Source organism: Mustela nivalis, assembly GCF_964662115.1.
Source record: "Mustela nivalis genome assembly, chromosome: 6".
Taxonomy (NCBI): domain Eukaryota; kingdom Metazoa; phylum Chordata; class Mammalia; order Carnivora; family Mustelidae; genus Mustela; species Mustela nivalis.
In genome coordinates, this window is record NC_139025.1 from 144,010,665 (window position 1) to 144,032,069 (window position 21,405).

General features: G+C 49.2%; 1 long non-coding RNA gene across 1 annotated transcript in view; it reads left to right on the forward strand.

Moving 5' to 3' along the window:
- LOC309867667 overlaps nt 1-21,405 on the forward strand; it is a 720,752-nt gene that overhangs the window by 504,849 nt on the left and 194,498 nt on the right. The gene's annotated exons all lie outside the window — the stretch shown is intronic.

Sequence of the window (21,405 nt, forward strand, 5' to 3'; positions counted from 1 at the left end):
ATCCTTTTAAACCCCATACATTTGCCAGAATGTCATAAGGGTTTCCAGCCCCAGATGGCTGTTTTCCATTCAATTAGCTCTTTAAGAATTGTATGTACCCAGAGCTCTGGTTTGGCAGACTTGATGCTGTGAGTGCTGTGATCCAGTTTTTGATCTTGGAACATGAGAGACATGTCCTCTTGTTTTCCTCCCTCTCTGGGGAAAATAGGGGAATCGTGTTAGCTTAAGCCTGGTTATGACTAAGTGCCATGAGTGTTGGTCTGAGAAGGATGAGCGCACCTAAATACATTTTCAAGCAATATTGTGTTTCTCAGTAACCTATACTTGGGAGAAATTCTGCCTCAGAGCAATTTAAATTAGCCACTGCGGCACTTAAATGGTCATGAAGGTCAGGATCATTTGTCATTTAGCATCAGGTTCAAATTCTGCTTCCTTTGGATGTGCACTGAGCTCACACCTGGACCCGAGAATCACAGGCAGGCAGGTGCTTTAACCAAAGACATTTAGTGGTTATTGGATGGTATTTCCCAATTTTGTTTTCCAGTTTTTTGTGGAAGCTTGCTTTTAAAATCCAGCCCTAATGAAGAATTTCCTTTTCTTCTTGAAACAGTCTTTCCCTGTGGGAAATTCGGGGTGGTGGAGGAAGGGTGAGGTGGATGGCTTATTAAGCATGAGTTCAGATGGCCTGGAACAATGGGATATGATTTATGGGGCCTGGAAATAGATGCCAGGCAGAGAAAACCCTTGTGCCCCACGGTGGGGGGAGAGAGATGGACGGGTTTGTTAAGAGTGAGAGCTGCACCCTGGCCAGTCTGAGAGCAGAGAGGCTCAGGCTCTGAGGTTTATTAAAGTGTCAAATATAACCCCACTTTCAAGGAAGGCAGCTTGGGCCTGTCTTCCATCTTTGTTCCCTGGTTCACTGACAGACGTCAGTGGGCCGGTGGGGTAGGAAAGGGTGGCAAACAGGATGGTGGCATTTGGATCTGTGATCAACCCTCAAATAGAAAAATCCATAGCAGAAATGGCTGTTGCTGCTAGAAGCAGATGAGGAAAGCAAAGGACTTAGGGAAAAGGTTTCCTGCCTGCCTTCTGCTGCAAAAGTGTGTGTGTGTGTGTGTGTGTGTAGATAAGTGAATGTGTATGTGTGCATAGGTGTCTTACACATAAATATGTATTGCTTGTGCTGGCTTGGGCTGGTTGGGGATTTTGGTTTTGGTTTTAAATTAGAGATCACAGGTGCTGTCTGGGAGTCCCGCTGATGCCCTAGAGTCCCTGCACCAGAGAGAGGCATCGGCACTGGGCACCCCTGAGCTTGGATCTGCATCTGGAGTGCAGTAGGGAGGCACCTGGTGCCCAGCCGAGGGGAGGAGGGCGGGGAGGCAGAGGTGTTTCTGTGGTTCAGGTTGAGACTAGTCCGCGAGCAGCTCTTCTAGTCTTCCAGTCTTCCCAGATTCTTCCTTCTGTTCTGTCCACGCATTTAGCTTCCTGGATCAGGCGCTCCAGAAGTGCAGCCAGCAGATAGGAGTGGAGGTATCCTCTCCCTCTACCCCTTCCCTCTCCTCCCTGGGTTCTGGTTGTGCCTGGAGATATGGGCCCCCTTGAGGTGATTTAAATACGAAGACCATGCATGCCCGGCTGCCTCTTAGACCCTGTCTGAAGGGAGGGTCAACCTGGAAGCTGGAGATGCGTGCTGGGACCCCAGGATCCAGAAACTTCTGATCAGACTTACAGCACTCCCTCTAAAATAACCCCCTCAAGCTGTCAGCCTCACCTGCCCACTGTGTAAATAACTGACAAAGCAGGCGGGCTCACTCCTTGGAAGCAGCATGAAATTCAGGACCCACTGCTTTCCGGGCTTCTGCCCTTTTCATTTCCCATTCTGAGCAGTCTTGTGACTCGTTCCCTCTGAGGGGACAAAGGAACAGGCAGATTCCCAGATGTTCAGGGGCCCCTCTGTGTTTGGCTTTGTCGGTGGTTCCTTTGCCATGGCTGGCTGGATTCTGAGCTGTTTGCTTTTTCTCTTAGAGGCTGGACATCCTAAGAGTGTTTTTTTCTCTGTGTACCATGTCAGCAACCCTCGGTAATCATTCAGCAGGGAGGTGTGACCTTGAGAAGCTGAAGACGACCGACCGTAGGACTTTGGAAATTAGCACGGTTAAATGTTTTATCTTAGGATTTGTTGTTGGTTTACTCGGCTTAAAGTTTTTTTTGACTGAGAAGTAAGAGGAGAAACATCTTAAAGCTGGAGTTAAATGTATAGGCTCGTAATGGGTTTGTGAGCTGAGGTACCTGGGCCCTCGTCATTGGTGTCCACGGTGAGCCCCTGCTCCCAGCTTTAGCTCTGTATGGCATTCGGTGGCTCCAGGAGGAGCTGGGCGTCTGGGCGAGCGCCAGGGTACGCCTTATGCAGTGCTCCCTAATAGTCAGCCACGTGCCCCTACCACACAGAATTCAGAGAAGGGAGCTTCCTGGAGGGAGGTGGTGTTCTGGCTGTGGGCATGACGGTGACCACAACCAGCGGGCCCCAGTCATAGCGTTCCGTTTCATAACCACGCCAAACCTTTGCGAGTACTCCGAGAGAGCCGTGATCACCTCCACTTCACAGAGAAACATGGTATCGTCTGAGGCGATAAGATTACCTGGGGAAGTGGTAGCCTTCTCTTGAGGGAGACTTGATTTATCAGGGAAGGTCGTGCCTTTTTAGTTTTTTTTTTCTTTACAGCATCTGAAAACTTGCTGTCAGAAATGCTTTCGTATTTTTACAGGGAATTGCTTGTAACTTTTTCTCAGGTCGTACGCAGTTCAGTGAGGTCTAATGCATGTAAGGATTTGGATTTGTGTAACCAATCTGCACAGTCGGATGAGAGACAGGAAATCTGGAATGTTATCTCTTTATTTAATATGTCTCAGCCACTGTGATGAGTGTCGATAGAGTGCTTCTGCAGGCAGCAGGGCTCTGAATCCATGGGGAATCTGGGGGTTGTGTGGGGTCTGGTACTCAGTTTTATTTTTTTTTTATTTTATTTTTTTAAAAGATTTTATTTATTTTATTTGACAGATAGAGATCACAAGTAGGCAGAGAGGCAGGCAGAGAGAGGGACGAGGAAGCAGACTCCCTGCTGAGCAGAGAGCCCGATGTGGGGTTCGATCCCAGGACCCTGGGATCATGACCTGAGCCGAAGGCAGAGGCTTTAACCCACTGAACCACCCAGGCACCCCTGGTACTCAGTTTTAGAATTGAAAACTCACCTTTATTTTTAAGGAAGTGTGATTGTGTATTTTTTCTTATTAATAAGTAATATATGTACATTTTAGGGAAAAACGATAAAATTTTAAGAAATCCCATAACCCCTCATGACCTTAGCTAATCATAGTTAATCATATTGAGTATAGTCTTCATATATCCTAGGTGTCACCTTGTTGGGTGACCTGCTCTTTAATTGTAATTAATATATTGTAGTCGTTTTCCATTTACATTTTTAAGTGTCAATTTTAATGACTCTGCGGTATCACACAGTTTCCTCTGGGTCGGTGTTGTTGCTGCCTCCCTCTTGTATTTGTTCTGCTGTGATAAATATTCTTGACACCTAAGTCTGTGTGCACATCTGTAGCACAATCCTTAGCAGAAAATGACCAAAGCAGAATTGAATCAAGGACCCACTGTAAGGTTTTTGGTGTCTGTGGTGAAATAGGTCTCCAGAAACATATCTACAATGCTCCTGCCGGCTGTGCACTGAAATCCTTAGAAAGTCATGCTCGGAGGATCTGCTCCAGTGTGTGATTTCTGCCCGCTGGGGCTCTTAGAGGACCGTTGCCTTTGGTAAAGCTTGCTGAGGTGTAATACACACACACAGTACGTGAGTCCTAGCATGCAGCACGCTGTATGTAACTACTACCCAGATGAGGATCAGGAACGTTCTGAGCACACCAGAGGTTCCCTCCTGCTCCTTCCCAGTCAGTCACTCCCTGCCCCCTGCTTCTCTTCCATCACCAGCAATCAAGTTTGTCTGTTACCTTGCTCTGGTGGTTCGGTTCCTCAGGACATCTGTGGATTCCTTCTTGTTGTCGCGTATGTGGCATCTTAAATTTTGTTATCATGTGTTGTTTTCCATCACCTAGGTTCTGTAGTCGGTTATCCGTTCTCCTGTTAATGGTCTTTTACATGGCATCCAATTTGGGGCTTCTGAGGATAAGCTTGTGGTTTTGACGGACAGATACATTTCCCTTGTGGTTTTGATGGACAGATACATTTCCCTTGAGCATGTAAACCTAGGAAAAGGTTTGCCAGGTCCTAGATTAGATGCAGGTCTCCCCTCTGCACTGTCGACCTCGTGGACTGGGTGATGTTTTGCTGAGGCCTGTCTTGTGCATGGCAGGATGTTGGCCGCCTCCATTCGGCCTCTCCCCACCACATGCTCAGTGGCACTCTTTCCTCCAATTACATCAACCAAACGTTTCTCCATGCATTGCCATATGTCCCCTGGGGAGCCAAATCACCTGCAGCTGGGAACAACTGCTTAATTTTTTTTAAATTTATTTTAAATTTATTTTTTGAAAAGATTTTATTTATTTATTTGAGAGGGAGGGGAGAGGCAGAGGGAGAGGGAGAAGCCAACTCCCTGTTGAGTAGGGAGCCCGGCGCAGGGCTGGATCCCAGGACCTTAGGATCATGACCTGAGCCGAAGGCAGATGCTTCACCGACTGAGCCCCCTGGTGCTCTGAGAACCCCTGCTTCAGTACATGCTTCCACACTGTGTTCCAGTTCATCCAGCTGCCAGCAATGAGCGGGACATGCCATGTGTTAATTCAGCAACATATTGAACCCTGCTGGGATAAAATGATGAGTGAGACCTGTCTCCTGGGGTCCAGCAGGAGAGACAAAGTAAAGACAAGGAGAAAGAGCCTCTGGGAAGCAGTGGGATCAACGTTCACAGGGATTTATATGGAATTCTGGGGAGGGTCACCTGGTCCAGCGGGTTTGGGGAGGTGGTGGCCCCTCTGATGGAGGTGGCCCCCTGAGCTGCTTCTGGAAGCAGAGATAATGATTACTCAGGTGAAGAGGAAGGAACAGGGCATCTCCAACTAGGGCAAAGGCCAGGAGGAGAGAGAAGGTATGCCACTCTGCCCAGGGGCGGACCCACCCCTTTCCGACCCTGAGCATCCCGACCCGAGGTTTTATTTATGAAAATGTCCTGAAATGCAACATGATGTCATTGTTACCACAGCACAATTAACTGTAGCTGGGATCCAAGGTCCCATGTCCAGTTGCAGATACAGATGTTTCCAGCATTTCCTGGCGCCCACGGGGAGGGGAATGTGGTCGGCTCGGTGAGATCTACGAACTTAGGATGGAATCTCTGGAGAAGCCCTGAGATCTGCTCTTGAAAGAAGGAAGAGGGAAAGGGAAAAACTCAACTTCTGTTGGTGGAAAGAGGCACGGTGTTGTCTCGGGGTGGGAGGGATGTCGTACTAAAAGGATAACAGGCTCCGAAAACACCCTGTAATGTGATGATGATGTTCCGCCCCGACTGGCACGTGGTGCAGAGAGCCCCTCTCCCCTTTTTGAGTTTCAGAGAAAACTTATTACAAAAGTAGGAACCCTGGGCTATAGTTAGCTGTGTGTTTAATAAGCCACTTTACTAAAAAGTTTAGAACTGCAAATCTTTACACTCTCACTGCGACAGACTCACTCCTTGGCCAGGATATTGGAAACTTCATCTGCTTCCATTTTCAGCTTCTAGGCTCGTGGACACCCCCACCCCATCCCCATTTCTTCTGTGGAAGACGAGCAATCTTTTACAAATATAGGCTAATCTGATGATTCCCCACTTAAACCATCATGTAGCTTCCGGCTGAAACCAAAGGGAATTCCAGAGTCCTTTGCAACGCCTCCAATGCCAACAGCTGCTCCGCAGCCTTCCTTTCCAGTGTCCCCTTAGTCCCCTGTCCTGCCGTCTGCACATAATCTATTCATTTTCGCCTTCATGCCTATGGGGCCCATACCTGGAATGTTCTTCATGGCAGGCTCTGCTTGTTAGTTTGGTCTTGATTCAGATGTCACTGCCTTACCCCATCCATCTTTGCTGCCACATTTGCTAATATGTTTCCCTTGTGGGATGAGATGCTGGATGTCTTGGTCACAGTTAGGACACAGTGAGTCCTCTGTGTTTGTTGAATAAAGGAACTAACAGAAGACCAGATGAACACACAGCTAGATTGTTAAAAATGAGGATGGAATCAGCACCAATGGAGAAATGCCTAAACGTTTTCTACATCCTAAATAGTGGAAGAGAGGTTGGACCACTCTTGAGGGAACGGATTCCCTACTAGGAAGGCAGCGAAGCAAGTCTGGGATGTATTTTACAGGTTTTCTGTCCTGCATAGAAAACTGAACTTGGCCTCAGAGGAACTCTACAACTTTGGGCTTCTGCAGCCTGCCCACTTCCTAAGAGCTAGAGACCCCCAGACAGGAGCCTATTAGAAATCTGAAGGGAAGCCAGCCTCTTGTACCCTTTTATCTGTTTAACAAGTGCTTGTGTGTCTTGTACTATGTGCAGATAATGTTCTAAGAACTTCGTTTTTTTAAAGATTTTATTTATATATTTGAGAGAGAGAGAGAGGGCAGGAAGTGAAGAGGGAGGGGGAGGGACATGCAGACTCCTCGCTGAGCAAGGAGCCTGACACAGCCCTATCCCAGGACCCTGAGCTCGTGACCTGAGCTGAAGTCAAATGCTTACCCACTGAGCCACCCAGGTGCCTCTAAACACTTTGTAATGTGTGTGCTCCTCAAAACAATCTTGTGAGGTATTATTATCCTCATTTTTAGTATAAGGAAACTGAGTCACTGATTGGTCTAGTGATCTCGGGTGAAAGAGTTCCTTTGATTAGGGCTCGAGGAAACCCCATCCTTACGGCTTGAATGTGGAACAAAGTATATCTGGTCAGATCTGCTACTTAATGGTATTTCCCTTGTGAGGGGCCCTTGAAGGCCAGTGTCATTCTCCAGATCTGTCTGACCTGCTGCCTCTCTTCCTGGTGGCGGCACCTCGTTACTCAGCACCCTTTGTAGTGAGATGGGGCTGCTGCCTGGATTCAGGGCAGTGGAAAATGAGCCCAAGGGTGGGCTCCACTCTCAGGCCTGGCTGCGGGGAGGCCCCTCGGAGCCACACGTCAGGGATGTTGGGGGCCGGCAGGCAAAAGGACCTCGTATCGAAATCACCATTTGGAGAAAAGCTGCTCCTGCATCAGCCACAGCTCTCAGGGATTAAAGGCTTGTCGGCCAGAAATGAACTTCTTCCCCAGTTGGTTCATGGTACGTTTGGTGGGGGGTGTTAGAGGAGCCGGGTTTGCAGACACAGACGCTGAATAAAAGCGGATTCCTCGGGGGATGTGGCTTCAGAGCAGTAGGGCCCACGCGGCATTGCTGCGTGGGGACTCCTGAGGGGCTATGAGGGAAGACAACCCAGAGGATAAAAATCGATACCCTGTCTCCTTGCTGCGACGTTCCCACAGTGATTTTGGGAGCATCCAGGGAAGGGTGCCGGGAAGCCACGTGGTGCATCCAGCACTCTGGAGATGGGTGCTGAACCGCATGTCAGTGGTTTGAGGCTGTAGACGGTTTGGAAGGGGCTAGGGGGTCAGTTTATGGCTGGAGAGGACCTGGGGCAGGAAGCCTGGGCTGTGCGTGGGCTCCCCCTGTGACTTTGCACCAAGGGGCTCCTTCCCAGTGTTCTGAGGGTCAGGAAAGATGTGCGGGGAAGCCCAGAGCTGTTAGCTCATTCTGGGGAGCTTTATCTTTCTTCCTTTAAATTCCCTCTGTCCCGTGTGGACAGACCTTTGCAGCAACCAGGAACCTTAAAGAGGGCAAACCCAGGGTACCTATATGAGGCAGGGGAAAGCAGGCACTGTCTTTGAAGTTGGGAGTGGGAGGGCTCCAGAGCCCCCCACCCCACCCCAGGGTGCTTCCACACCCCATCCCGCCTCCTGGCAGCCCCTCAGTTCCTCATACTCTAATGTGAAGGACCTTTGGCTGGGACCTGGGTCAGGAGGGGAATGAGGCTTCTGAGAGGCACCCAGTCCTTTTCTGAGATGGTGAAGAGGACACAGATAAGTCAATGAGATTCTGGTGTTTCAAAGCCACCCAAAAGTGTCTATGGTAAAGTGATTAAAATTGAATTATTTTGGGGCTTCCTGGGTGCCTCAGTTGGTTAAGCATCTGCCTGCCTTCGGTTCAGGTCATTGTCCCAGGGTCCTGGGATCGAGCCCCAAATCGGGCTTCCTGCTCAGTGGGAGAGTCTGCTTGTCCTTCTGCTTATGTGCTCTGTCTCAACAAATCACAATTTTTTTTTAATTTTAAAGATTTTTATTTTATTATTTTGGATGGAACTGGAATGGGAGGACACCTGTTTCCTTCTTTAGGAATCTGTTACAAAAAGAAGATCATGGATTGGGAGAGAGGATGATTTTGTAGGAAGAAAAAATGTAAATAAGTGTAATTGTCTAAAATTGGTGACAGTCTTGCTTGTAGATGTTCCTCCTGCATTTTGGGAAGTTGGAGAATCCGTAATACTTTCAATTAAAGTTTTCCTGAGAATCCCCAGCTGACTTTGGGGGTGGGGGGCATTGTCCTTTGTGAAGATTTTGAGCTTCTGTGAGTGAGCAGACCTCCACTCCAGAGTGACATAAAAAGCAATCTGCACCTCCTTCCTGACTTGTCTGTAATGAAACTTGCTTTCCCCAGGTTCCAGCATTCGAGGCAGATAAATATGTTCCCTTTCGTTGGCTCTTACTCATACTTCAGCAAGATTTCCCATGTGCTTTCCTTGGCTGGCTGGGAAACTGGACCACAATTTATGGCATCTTAGGGGACAGGCGCATAGAATTCCAGTGGGATCCCGGAACAGAACCTAATTGGAGATTAGAGACCATTGCGGTGCGAAGCTTTTCTTTGAGATCGAAAGAGGTGCATGTTATGCAAATATTAGCAAGTGTAAGTTCACACTATCTATTGAAAATTTTAGACATTATGGTCAAGAAGGCTGGAAGATAAGTAGATTTTGGGAAAGATTTTATTCATTTATTTGACACACAGAGAGCCAGAAAGCACAAGTGGGGGGAATGGCAGAGGGAGAAGGAGAAGCAGACTCCCCACTGAGCAGGGAGGCAAATGTGTGGGACTCGATCCCAGGACCCTGGGATCATGACCTGAGCTGAAGGCAGACACTTAAGCGACTGAGCCACCCAGGCGCCCCCTGGCTCCAACTTCCAAAGATGGTGTATGAGATACCTTTGGTGGGAAGGAATGAAGATCAGCAACTGTCCTTGATTCTGCTTCTCAGGAAGGCATTGTGATGTGGTGCCCAGGACTTTGGAGACAGACACACGCTTGGTGCCCTCTGGCTCTGCTGCTAAAGCAACACCTTCCAGAGGGCAGCTGCAGGCACCGGGTGGCATCACACAGGGTCAGACCCAGGAGGCACTCAGCCATGTACCCCTTCCACCATCCTGCTGGGGTTAAAAAAATTACATATATATATATATATATATATATATATATATATATATATATATATATAAATGAACCAGAATAGTGGGAATGAATGAAAAATAAAAGTTTTCCTATGAAGTAGTGGTGGTTCTCTTGTAGTAATTTTTTTTCTCTCTCTCTTTTTTTTTTTTCTTTCTTGGTCTGTTTTCTGGGGAAGGGGCCTGCCATGTGGGTTTTCAGTCAATGATGTTCCCTGACTTAAGTCCTCCCACCCCCCTCAAGGGTGTGGGCTCTGAGGAAACTTTTTTTTTTTTCAGGCTTTTGTTCTTTGGCGGTTTTTTGTTTGTTCACTTTTTTTTTTCTCACTTTGAACGCTTTTGATGGTTTTTGTAGTTTTAGAGGAAAACAAACCGCACCCTGATCTCCTTCTCAGAGAGAAGCCTCAGTCTGTCTGCGGAGCCCAAATAAGTTCCCCTTGGCCACTGGCAGAGCAGGTTCCAAGTCGCTGTCCCTGGGGATGGAGGATCTTTTGCTTGTACCCAAAACCACGGCAGCAGCAGCTTTGGGCACCTCCAGACCGCTTGAGAGGTTCCAAGTAGCAATCGCACACTGAGATTTTCCCGCTGGCCCGGGCTGGGAGTTCCTGGTCTTTCTGGGTCTAAGAGCACCCACCTTGCACGCACCGATTTCAGGGAAGGCAGAGGTTCGTGCGCGGGTCTCAGGCTCTGAGAATGGGGCACAGGTCCGAGAGCACCAGGCTGGGCCTTCGCGCACCTCTCTGGGGGAAGAGTTTGGTGCAGGCTCTGAAACAAGGGCGTGTATCAAAGGGCACCGGCTGGGCCTTTATACCTCTCTCAGGGGAGTATCTCAGGCTCTATAGCATGACTGTCACATTCTGCTGCCTGGTGTGGCTCCCATCCCCTCACAGGAAAGGGACCCCATGCATTCTCGGGTGCGCTGGCAGCTTAGGGACCAAGAGCTGGTTTCTCCGCCGCACTTTCTCTGCCTCAGCGCCAGGGGAGGCTTTCCTGGGCCTGGGGACTTAAGCCCCTGTCCCTAGCCACCCCGATTCCTACAATTTCCCCCGAGATCCTTTGCTCTTTTGGAGTGCTTTCAACCAGTCTCAGAGTTAATGCTGATCCCCAGACACAGGGCACTCTCGCTCATATTGGGGTATTACTTTCCAACTGGTCACCTCTGGTAGCTCCCTCCCCCTTTTGTTTATCTTCTGATATCAGTTCTCAGTTCCCACTCCGCTTTACCTACCCACTGGCATCTTCTCCCCCTGTAGAGATCCAGACGTGTATAATTCTGATCTCAGGCTGATTTCATGAGTGATTGGAGTTCATGGGTGATTGGTAGGTAATCAGCTCATTTTGGGGTACAAGTTGAAAAGACGCCTCCTCCTACTTCTGCACCATTTTGTCCCCCTCTTAGCTTTTTTTTAAAATTTTATTTGACAGCACAAGTAGAGGGAGAGGATGAAAGAGAAGCAAGATCTGCACTGAGCAAGGAGCCAGATGCAGGGCTAGATCCCAGGACCCTGGACAGATGCTGCACTGAGGAAGCCACCCAGACACCCTTTTAGACCTAGGATGCAGGTAGGAGAAGCAAGCCAGGGCTTCCTTGGCCCAACACTAATGACCATGGCTCAGACAATTCCATCTTCCACTGCAGGCTTCCAGATACTCTGCGAAGGAGTCATTCCCCTTCCTGTCCCTGAATGCTCTGCCAGTTCAAGGCAGATCCATGTTTCTGAGGGTTCCTCTTTGGTCATTCTGTCAGGAACAGCCAAGAGGGCTCTAAGCCTTGTGTGGACCCCAGGCCTGGGGATCCCAGCCCTGAACTCTTTCCTCTGCCCTTGATGACCCCAGAATAGATCAGTTCAGCAACTGTCAATCCATGCCAGGCCAGGGAACAAACAGCAGTACACAAGATCAACTTGCTTTGGCCCCAGGAGACTGGATTCCCCAAGGAGGGCTTCACCTGGTTTCTGAAGGGGATTCCGGGGGTTCCAAGATGGCCATGGGTGGAGCCCACCAGGTAGAGAGACCCCTGGAGAGTGTCCACTGGCGCTGAGCAGACAGAAGATCCCCTCAGGCCTTCCCTCGCGGCTCCACTGTGCCCTGGGGAGAGAAAAGGGCTGGCCACACTGCACCAGGGCCCAAGCTCGGCCGCCCAGGAGCGGCAGCGGGCCTAGCCTGGAGCTCAAGCAGCGGCAGGGAGGCCGGGACTGGGTGGGGGACTGGGGTCCTGGCGTCAGCAGAAGAGCAGCGGGAGCTGGCAGGGGGCGCAGCCAGCCCCCTCACCTGACAGGACAGAACAGGAGGCTGGGCAAGGGCGTTTGGGCCTGCAGAGGCATGCACTGCTGTTTGCCGCCCCCACCCGCCACAGCGCGCTGCACCTGCCTTCCCCACCCACCGCCTTCTGCGGGCCCAGGAAACTCACTGCGCAAGTAGAGCCTCCTGGGGAGGCAGGGGTTCTGGGCTGGCCTTGCAGGGCACGGGGGATTGCATCAGAGCCCCGCTGACTCAGGTACTGAGGGGCTGGAGAGGGGTAGGGACGCTAGGGAGAGAGGGAGGCTGGGGCCCTCCTGCCCGCTGCCACCTGCTGCTTCGTTTGCGGGAGCAGGAGGGGGGCCTGGCGGACAGGTTTCTGGCAGCCTGGTGCTCCTACACCCCACAGCCCTTGCCCCACAGCCCTCGCTCCACTTCTCGGTATCCAGGGAACCCGTGGGGCCCTACTGACATCAAGGGGCCCAGCACCACTGGGCTCGTCTGACCCCCGGAGAGACGCCTGTGCTGACAGGCTTTTTCCAGAACTTGATGGAAAATTTTGTCCCTCAGAATCGCCAGGCTCCCCAGCCCGAGAGGAGCTGGCTCTGCCCACGCAGCCTGGGCCCCACTGGGCCCCCTCCACCTAGAGTGCCTTTTACCCAGGAGCCCCAGGATACCATTCCTTTCTGGCCCATGGACCCCTTCCCTCCACCCCCACCCCCACACCTCTACTTTGGGGCTGCAACCACCCTGGAATCACTTCCATCTCCGGCCCCCTACCCCACAGGTCCTTGTCCACCTTCAGGCCTGACCCCTGGCCCCTCTCACCTCTGGAGTCACTGAAACCCTTCCACTAGGGGGCCACTGGCATCTGTGATCCCAGACTCCCGGGATTCCCCTCCATCTTGGAGCTCCCTACCCTGTTTCCTCTAGGAACTGCTGTGCTTAGAGCGCAGAAACCCCACATTCTCAAGCCAGCTGTCTTCGGGCCAGGAACTCAGATATCCTCAGGGACCCTCCTTTCCGGGGCACATACTCCTCTCTGTGCAGGAGAGACCAGAGAGAGCAGGCTTGGGGATCCTTCACTCAAGCTGGATGGAGGGGCAGAAGCTGGGGTGTGTGTGAGGGGGTGCTCACAGGTGGCCGCCCTGGATAAGGAGCTTCCAGGAGGAAACTTCAGGGTGAGGCCATGATGTGGAAGCCTCAGGAAGCACTGGCTGCACAGACTCCAGGCTCCTGGCTTGGGCAGTGGGCCTTTAGTGGCCAGAGCCCTACAGGGCCAACCCCGTCCAAACCCACCCCACCCTGGCTGGCTTTTTTGTCTTGAATTTGCACAGCAACCTTTTCTCCAGTATGAAATTGAAAGCGTTGCTTTTGAAAGTTTTGTGTCCAGGAGGTTCCTGGGCATCCACTTACTTTATTTCCGGAGGCTAGTTGAGGAGGGTGGAGTCTTTGGGACCTTAACAGCAGGTCTCCTGATTCTTCCTGACTTCCTTTTTTTAAATTTTTTTAGATTTATTTATTTGAGAGAGAGAGAGAGAGAGAGATAAAGAGCACACCACAGAACACATGCAGGCACAGGTGAATGGGCCAGGTGAATGGACCTGTGCCAAAACAAAGAGTCAGATGTTCAACCAGCTGCAACCACCCCCCCCCACCCCCATTTTACAGATGGGTTACATCTACACACTGTTAGGTGCTTTGCCTGGACCCGGCTAGTCTTAAAGCAGTCTTAGGACACCGTCTCTTGCTCAGTGTCTCTGGTCAGTACCAACCCATGCCTCAAGTGTGGGAATGACTTCTTCCTGACTCCTTTTTTTTTTTTAAGATTTTTTATTTTATTTTATTTATTTGACAGAGAGAGATCACAAGTAGGCAGAGAGACAGGCAGAGAGGCAGGCAGAGAGAGAGAGAGGAGGAAGCAGGCTCCCCGCTGAGCAGAGAGCCCGATGTGGGACTCGATCCCAGGACCCTGAGATCATGACCTGAGCCGAAGGCAGTGGCTTAACCCACTGAGCCACCCAGGCGCCCTTCCTGCTTCCTTCTTAACTCCCTGTCCAGCCTGCGTTGCCCACCCCCCTCCAGGCTGTCCTAGTTGTATATATTGGATCCCTGTAGATTGTGGGCACCATCAGATCCTCACCTATCGTGGCCAGCGCAACAAATCAACCAGGAACATGAGGGTAAGAGGATGAAGAAAAGAACTCGAGAAGCAAAGAGATGGGGGGCAGGAGGAGCACTGAGGAGGATGTCCAACAGTGCTAAGTTTATTCAAAGCATTAAGGCCATATATATAGTGACATTACATCTGTGTCTAGTTAAGCAACCACAGTTTCTCATGACGCCAAATGGCTGATGCCAGTACAAATACAGCAAACCTGAAAGTAATTTATGGGCTGTACTAAGGCAGCAAGGACCAGCAACGAACTTTTTAGCCCAACCGAATTGTTCTCATTTGTTTAGCAAGCGTGTGGGAAGTCACGTAGGCGAGCGCACAACACATAGCACAGACCCTTTCCCAGTGCTACTCAACTTTTCCCATCCTAAACCTTTTGTTAGGTTATTTGGACTTTAAAGGAGGCACAAGTCAGGGTCTGGTTTGGTTCTTGTCTCAAGCCTTATTGCAGCCTCCCACACTCACCGAAATGAGAACATGGCTCAGGGTTATGGAGTGAATATACCCTTTAGGAAACATTAAAGGATGTAGCATAACTGGTCCGGGGTCACCCAGCCTGTGAGAGGCATGGGTGAGATTCAGACTGCACTGGGTCCCACAGCCATTTTCAGCTCACCTTAGTGTCCAACCTGGTCCCAGAAGGTTCCTGCTCAGGACTTTGCTTTGTGCTGAGCTGGGCTTGCTTCCTGCCTGTGAATCCATTTTCACAGTGTGTCCCCAGCCCACCCTCTTACATTGAGCATCAGTGCTGCCTTGGCTGGCCTCTGTTGATCATGCCGTTCCTCTCCATACCTCTGTCACCCCTCTGGCCCACTGTCCTACTGCCCTCTGTCCAGTGGGCCAAGTTCTGAGTTTCTTGCCTGCACTTCCTCTTAACTGTGCTCTGTTGAAATCCTCTCTAATGGGGAGGACCTGCTTATCAGAGCAGCTTGATTTGGAATCCGTCTCCCCTGGGGGTCAGAGCTTCTGACCATCATGTCCCCAGCCTCAGCACTGGGGATGCCTGCCCTTCCTATTCTGGGTGCTTGTGGAGCTCTGGGATCTTGGAGAAGATTTGCCATGAAAATAGGCATTTATACATAATACGGAAGAGAAGATTTGAGGAAAATGAGTGGGTGTCATCTGGTAATGTTTGTGTTAGGATGGTTCTGAAATTTCTGGGCCCTGAGTTACCAAGAATCCTAGGTTGCCCAGCTGGAAGGACCTCAGATAGATCAGCTGGGCTCCTCACCTCATTTGACAGTTGGGAAGTTGAGGCCCAGAGCTTAGTGCCACAGAGCAGGAGTGAGGAGAGATGTTAGTGACAGGAAGAAACCATAGGGTAAGCACAAAGTGGCTGAGCCAGGGCTTTGTTTATGCAAATGAGTTGCTAAAACAGTGGGCCTGAGGCTGCTGACCCTATCTAGTGCCCAGCAAGAAGTAACACCAGCCCACACCTTCTGAAGTTTAACTCATGCCAGGAATGATTCTCAGTGTTTTATTTGTGGGCACCTGGGTGGCTCAGTTGTTCAGCTGAGGTTATGCTCCCAGGGTGCTGGGATCTAATCCTCACCAGGCTTCCTGCTCAGTGGGAATCCTGCTTCTCCCTTCCACACTCCTCCTGTGTGTGTTCCCTCTCACCCTGTCTCTCTCTCTCTCTGTCAAATAAATAATAAAATCTTAAAACAACAACAACACCAAAATGCTTTATTTGCCTTAGGAGATAGGGTCTGTTATGGCTACCATTTTAATGCATGGAAATATGGGCACAGGGGAGCTAAAGGAGTCCAAGGTCACACAGCTTGCAAGTGGAGGAGCCAACATTTGAACACTGGGCAGCCTGCCTCCAGAACCTGCATTATTTTTTCCCCTTGTGTATGTAATTTTTAAAAACATTTCCCTGAATTCTATCAGAGATATGTAAACATTGGTAAGCATGTAGTTTATTGATCATCACAAAGCTTAGGTGCTGAAGCATTGCAGCAAGCTGGGGTGGGCTTTGATGTCAGACCTGGTTGGAATCCAGTTTCTGGTGCTGAATGACCTTAGGTGACTTACTCAGACTCAGTTTCTGCACTGAGTTTGGCAGCCTTGTGATGAGTAGAGCGTGTGACAGTGCCTAGCGGGTTTGGTGCCTGGCGAGTGTTTAATAAATGGTTTTCTCTTCTCAATAATGAAGATTCTAAGTTGTGTTGGTTTTGTTAAGCAGTCCAAATACCTTCCTCATCGGTCAGTTGCCTGTCAGTCACCTTGTAGGTACTTGTGATGAGTCACTTTGGTAAGTCACTATATATAGCTGAAACATTTGGGGGTAGTGGGGGGACACCCCCCCTGCCCCCAATGCCCCTGCATTGAAAGTCTGTAATTTAAAATGTTCCACCTGTGCCTATTTTTTTTAAACATAACCACTTTGGGACAGTGAAAGTTATATGTCTTCTCCTTAGGGTTGTGACAGAGCCTTTGGGGACCTGCAACAGCTTACTTCCAGTTTGTGTCTGGCATGCTGATGGGCCAGAATTTATTTTAACAACATTCTATCACATTCCAGGCACCTGGAAGGAGGAATATGTTGAACTTCTCGGAAATTATTTTTTGGAACTGTTTTTATCATGAGGAATAACCCATTTAAAAATTGAATGACCTTTATGGTTGACTTTTCCACTCTACATAATGCAAACTGAAAAACTCGTTGCTTTCAGCTGCTTCTGCAGCAGTGGGAAGAGCAAGCCTGTGTGAGTCCTCCCCAGGTTGGCCCCAGCACAGAGCTGCATCATTCTACACACCCCTCATGCCTTGTCTCCTTGTCTGTGAGGTGGTAATGATGGTGCAGGGAGCTCCAGGGGTTGTCGTGAAGGTTACAGAGATGGGGTGTGTAAACTTTGAACAGTGTGCCCCACATAAAATGCAGATCTGGTGAGCAGAGGCAGCTGCTCACATTAATTGTTGATGCCAAGGCACTGGAGTTCCACAACAGCCTATACCTTTCTTTCCTGGGTCCTTTTTGTCTCAGCCACCACCTTAGAGAAAGTAACTCAGCAAGGATGGTGCTTGTGGAGCCCTCTACAAAGCCAGATAATTCACATGGGCGATGCCCTGGAGATAAGGGGGTTTTCCTGGGTGGTAGGACCCCCTTTCAGAGGCTTAACTAGCTGGTTTCTCCTAACTGGTCCTGTCCTCCAGGGTCAAGATAAAGGCCTACCAGGAGACTGGTGATCTCACCAGAGTTTTTCACTGGAAGCATGAAGGACCCCATGGGGCCTCGTGCAGAATGACATGGGTGTTGGAGGGAGAACAGGGGGGACATCGCCTGTACCATCATGGGCAGGTCACTATATCTGGCTCAAGCCGGCTTTCTTCCCATCTGGGAAATGGCAGAAAACCATGCTTTTTCACAGGAGGGATGGGGGTTTAGGGAGTTATTTGATGACTGTGTTGGGGCTGCATGAGTAGCAGAGTTGACGGAGGGGCCTTGGAGTCCCAGACTTGGGTTCAGGCCCCTGCTGCTGCCACATAAAAGTAGATCACTTGCGTAAGCCATGGACCTCAGTGTCCTCCTCTGTGCACTGGGGATAATACCTAGCATGTAGGTCTGTGAGTGGTACAAAATAGAAGGCCATATTAGGAGCTTAGAGCAGAGCCTGGTACTCACTAGATTGTAGTTTTATGGTGATACACTGGCATCACTGGTGTTGCAGACCTGGTCCTGCCCTCTGGAAACTTTGGTTGTGTGACAATAGCTTATGAGGCCGTGGCTGACAGAAAGAAGCAGTGTCTGTCTTTTCTTAAGATTAAGGGTACAGAGGGGTGCCTGGTGGCTCAGTCGTTGAAGCATCCAACTCTTGGTTTCAGCTAAGGTCATGATCTCAGGGTGGTGGGATTGAGCCCTGAGGTGTGCTCTACTCTCAGTGTAGAATCTGCTGGAGGTTCTATCTCCCTGTATTTGTGTGTGTGTGCTCTCTCTGTATCTCTGTCTCTGTCTCTCCCTAAAATAAATAAATCTGTAAAAATAAATAAATACATACATGCATAAGTTAATTAATTATGGGTACAGAAATCAGTGATGGAGCTGGGCTGATGGGACGCTTGGCAGCAAAGACAGGTGCACCCTGCTTGAAGGTTCAGGGGTAGCTGCGGTGTCGCCAGTGGTGATGGGGGTGTGAGGAAGTTGTCTCGTGCAGCATCCAGAGAGGAACTTAGATGGGGAAGGTTCCAGGGACTAAATGCCCATGGGTAGGAAGCATCTTTAGGCAGATGAATGTCAGAGGGTGTCCTAATGGATGGGGAGGTACCCTTTCTCCCTGAAGCTGCCCACGAGTGGAGGTGTGCCTGCTGGGGACATAACTAAATCATTGGGGTTTAACCTCCTAAGCTGTTAATTTATGAAGATGTGGCCAAGACCTTGTCTCACTGCTTTTTAAAGAGAAGTAAATTAAACTGTTGTTTGGGATGGTGTTGTCTTCCAAAGGCTCATTCAGAGTCAGTGGCAGAGCTGCTGTGGGCTTTTCAACTTGTCTTGAAATCCTTGTCCAGGCAGGGTGAGGGATATTCCCATCTCTTGAGGTCTCTTGCCCTCTCTGCTTATGGCAGAACGTGGTTTTGTGACTGGTAAATAAACAGGCATCTTGTGCAGATCCTTCAGCTCTTTGTGTGGCTGCAGTAGAGGAAATTCCCAGTCACTGGGCACAGACTGTGGCTGGACGGGCGGTGTGGCGGGGCTCTCATCGAGCATTCTCCTTTCACGTAATCCCCGACCAGACATGAGTTTTGTGGTGTTGCCACTTTCCTGCTGGCCAGGAGGGAAGTTGAGGCCCAGGAAAGTTACAATTTCTCGCTGTGGTAAGCGGCAGAGCCATGTCAGCCGGTCCAGGCCCTGGCTTTCAGGTCTGTTTGCTGTGAGCATTTCCTCTTGTGTTTCCAGCTTTTGGCCTGTTTGACCTATCAAACTATTGATGGTGTATTGATAATTCTAATACTCTCGACATTGTGAGAGATTAGCTCTTCACTTTGTGCTAGAAATGTTTCTTGCTGTATTTTTCTTTTAATTAAAAAAAAAGTCAAAGTCCCACGTTTCTGCCCATTTGAATCTCCCCGAGTCTCCTTGTTGTGAAGTGGTTGGTTTTGGGGATTTCTAGGGCAGGGGCCCTGACATAGTTGGTGGTGGCTTTGCCTGGAGGAGCCCATGGCTCAGGACTTAGAGTGGGGACTGGATCAGTGTGAACTGTGGCCTGAAAATGGGTTCGTGTGTGCTGAGGTGGTGCCCAGATTCTTTTGGAGGATGAACTGAGGTTTTGATCAGTAGGTTAGAGAAACACTTGATGGAATAACACTGATAATTTTGTTTTCGTATTCAATCCTAATTTTGTGTTTTTGTTTTCATGTAGTGCAGTGTGCTCTATGTTCTAAGAAAAAAATGGCAATCAATTCATACAGTATCATGATTTAATAATCATTCCTCACTCACCGGGTTAGTTTTTATATGTAGTATTTATATGTAGTTTTTTTTTTTTTAAGATTTTATTTATTTGTCAGAGAGAGTGAGCGAGAGCGAGCACAGGCAGACAGAGTAGAAGGCAGAGTCAGACGGAGAAGCAGGCTCCCTGCGGAGCAAGGAGCCCGATATGGGACTCGATCCCAGGACGCTGGGATCATGACCTGAGCCGAAGGCAGCTGCTCAACCAACTGAGCCACCCAGGCGTCCCTATATGTAGTTTTTATATCTGTAGTTCTGTAGTTCTGTTTCTGAATTCTGCATTTTGATTCATTCCTTCATTTTTAAATTTCTTATTTTAAAGATTTTATTTATTTGAGAGAGAGAGAGAGAATGAGCTAGGAGCATGGGCAGAGGTAGAAGGAAAGGGAGACTCCTCACTGAGCAGGGAGCCTGATGTGGGTCTCAGATCCCAGGTCTCTGAGATCAGAACCTGATCCAAAGGCAGATGCTTAACAGACTGAGCTACCGAGGTGCCCCCACATTCCTTCATATTTTTATTTTTACTCCAGTGCTGCACTGTTTGGCTGGTTGCTTCAGTTTCTGGGAGGAAGGGAGATGACCCCTTCCCCTGTTCTTCTAACAAGTTTGCTTTTTCTGCATTGACTGGAGAAGGGCCAGGCTTCCTGAAGATGAGTAGGATGATCAGTGACACCCAAAAGGCAGTGTCTATCATTGTTCCCACTGTGCTTCAACAACTTCACCCAATGACTCTTTGATGATGGCAGCCACCAGCAAATCTTCTGTAGAGGACTGCTGCCTTGGGATGCTTTTTTTGTGGTGCTGGACTTCATTCCCCCAGCAGCCAGTACAGCTAGGATTAGAACCTAGGAAAAGTCCCATTAGAACCCAAGAAAGTGGGTTGCCTGGGTGGCTTAATCGATTGTCTGCCTTTGGATCAGTTCATGGTCTTAGGGTCCGAGATCAAACCCTGCACTAGTGTCCGTGCTGGCTGTGGAGCCTACTTAAAATCAAACAAACAGAAATCAGCCCAAGAAAGTACCATCCTTTGTGTTGTTCTATACTGTGGATCAGATTTTATTTTTCTTTTCTTTTTTTCTTTCTTCTTTCTTTTTAGATTATTTATTTGTCAGTGAGAGAGCACAAGCAGGGGGAGCAACAGGCAGAGGGAGAGGCAGGCTCCTGGTTGGGTAAGGAGTCTGAAGCTGGACTTGATCCCAGGACTCTGTGATCGTGACCTGAGTCATGTTAGGTTGCTGCCTAACAGACTGAGCCAACCAGGCATCCCCCAGGATCAGACTTCAATAACCCTACCAGATTTCTTTAGCTTTGACATTTTAAAGGACAATGAAAGCTAGATAAACCTACACCAGGATTTTACATTTGCTGGGGCTGTGCTGTCCAGGCCTATGTGCCTCCTGTTCTTCTAACCCCATCATTTCCACCCATGTTTTAGCCAAAGAACTATAGGCAGGTGTGTGTGTGTCACTGAAAGCTTTGACTCATCATTCATATCTTTATTGTAAGCTTATAATCTTTATTTTTTTCTTTTTTTGGGGTAAGATTTTATTGATTTGTTTGTTTATGAGAATGAATGGGGAGCAGAGGCAGAGGGAGAAGCAGACTCCCTGCTGAGCAGGAAGTCTGACATAGGGCAAGATCCCAGGATTATGACCTGAGCCCAATGCAGATGCTTAACTGACTGAGCCACCCAGGCACCTCTTTATTTTTCCTTTATTGATTATCTGCCTTTATGAGGCAGCATTCTACCTGGGTTTTCATAACTCCACACTAAGGTATTCTTCCACTAGTGTGGCCTGTTTTGAGGTAATTCCTTTACATTCTGGATATGCTGCTAAATGATGCTATGATGTTGGACTCTTTTTTTTTTTTTTAACCTCTCTGAGCCTTGGTTTCCTCTGTGCTAATGGGGATAATATACCCTCTCTTGCAGATGTGTGGAGGGCCATGGCTGACTTGGTTGCAGTTGGGGTCATCTCACGGCACATGGAATACACAATTTATCTTTCTTCCTGTC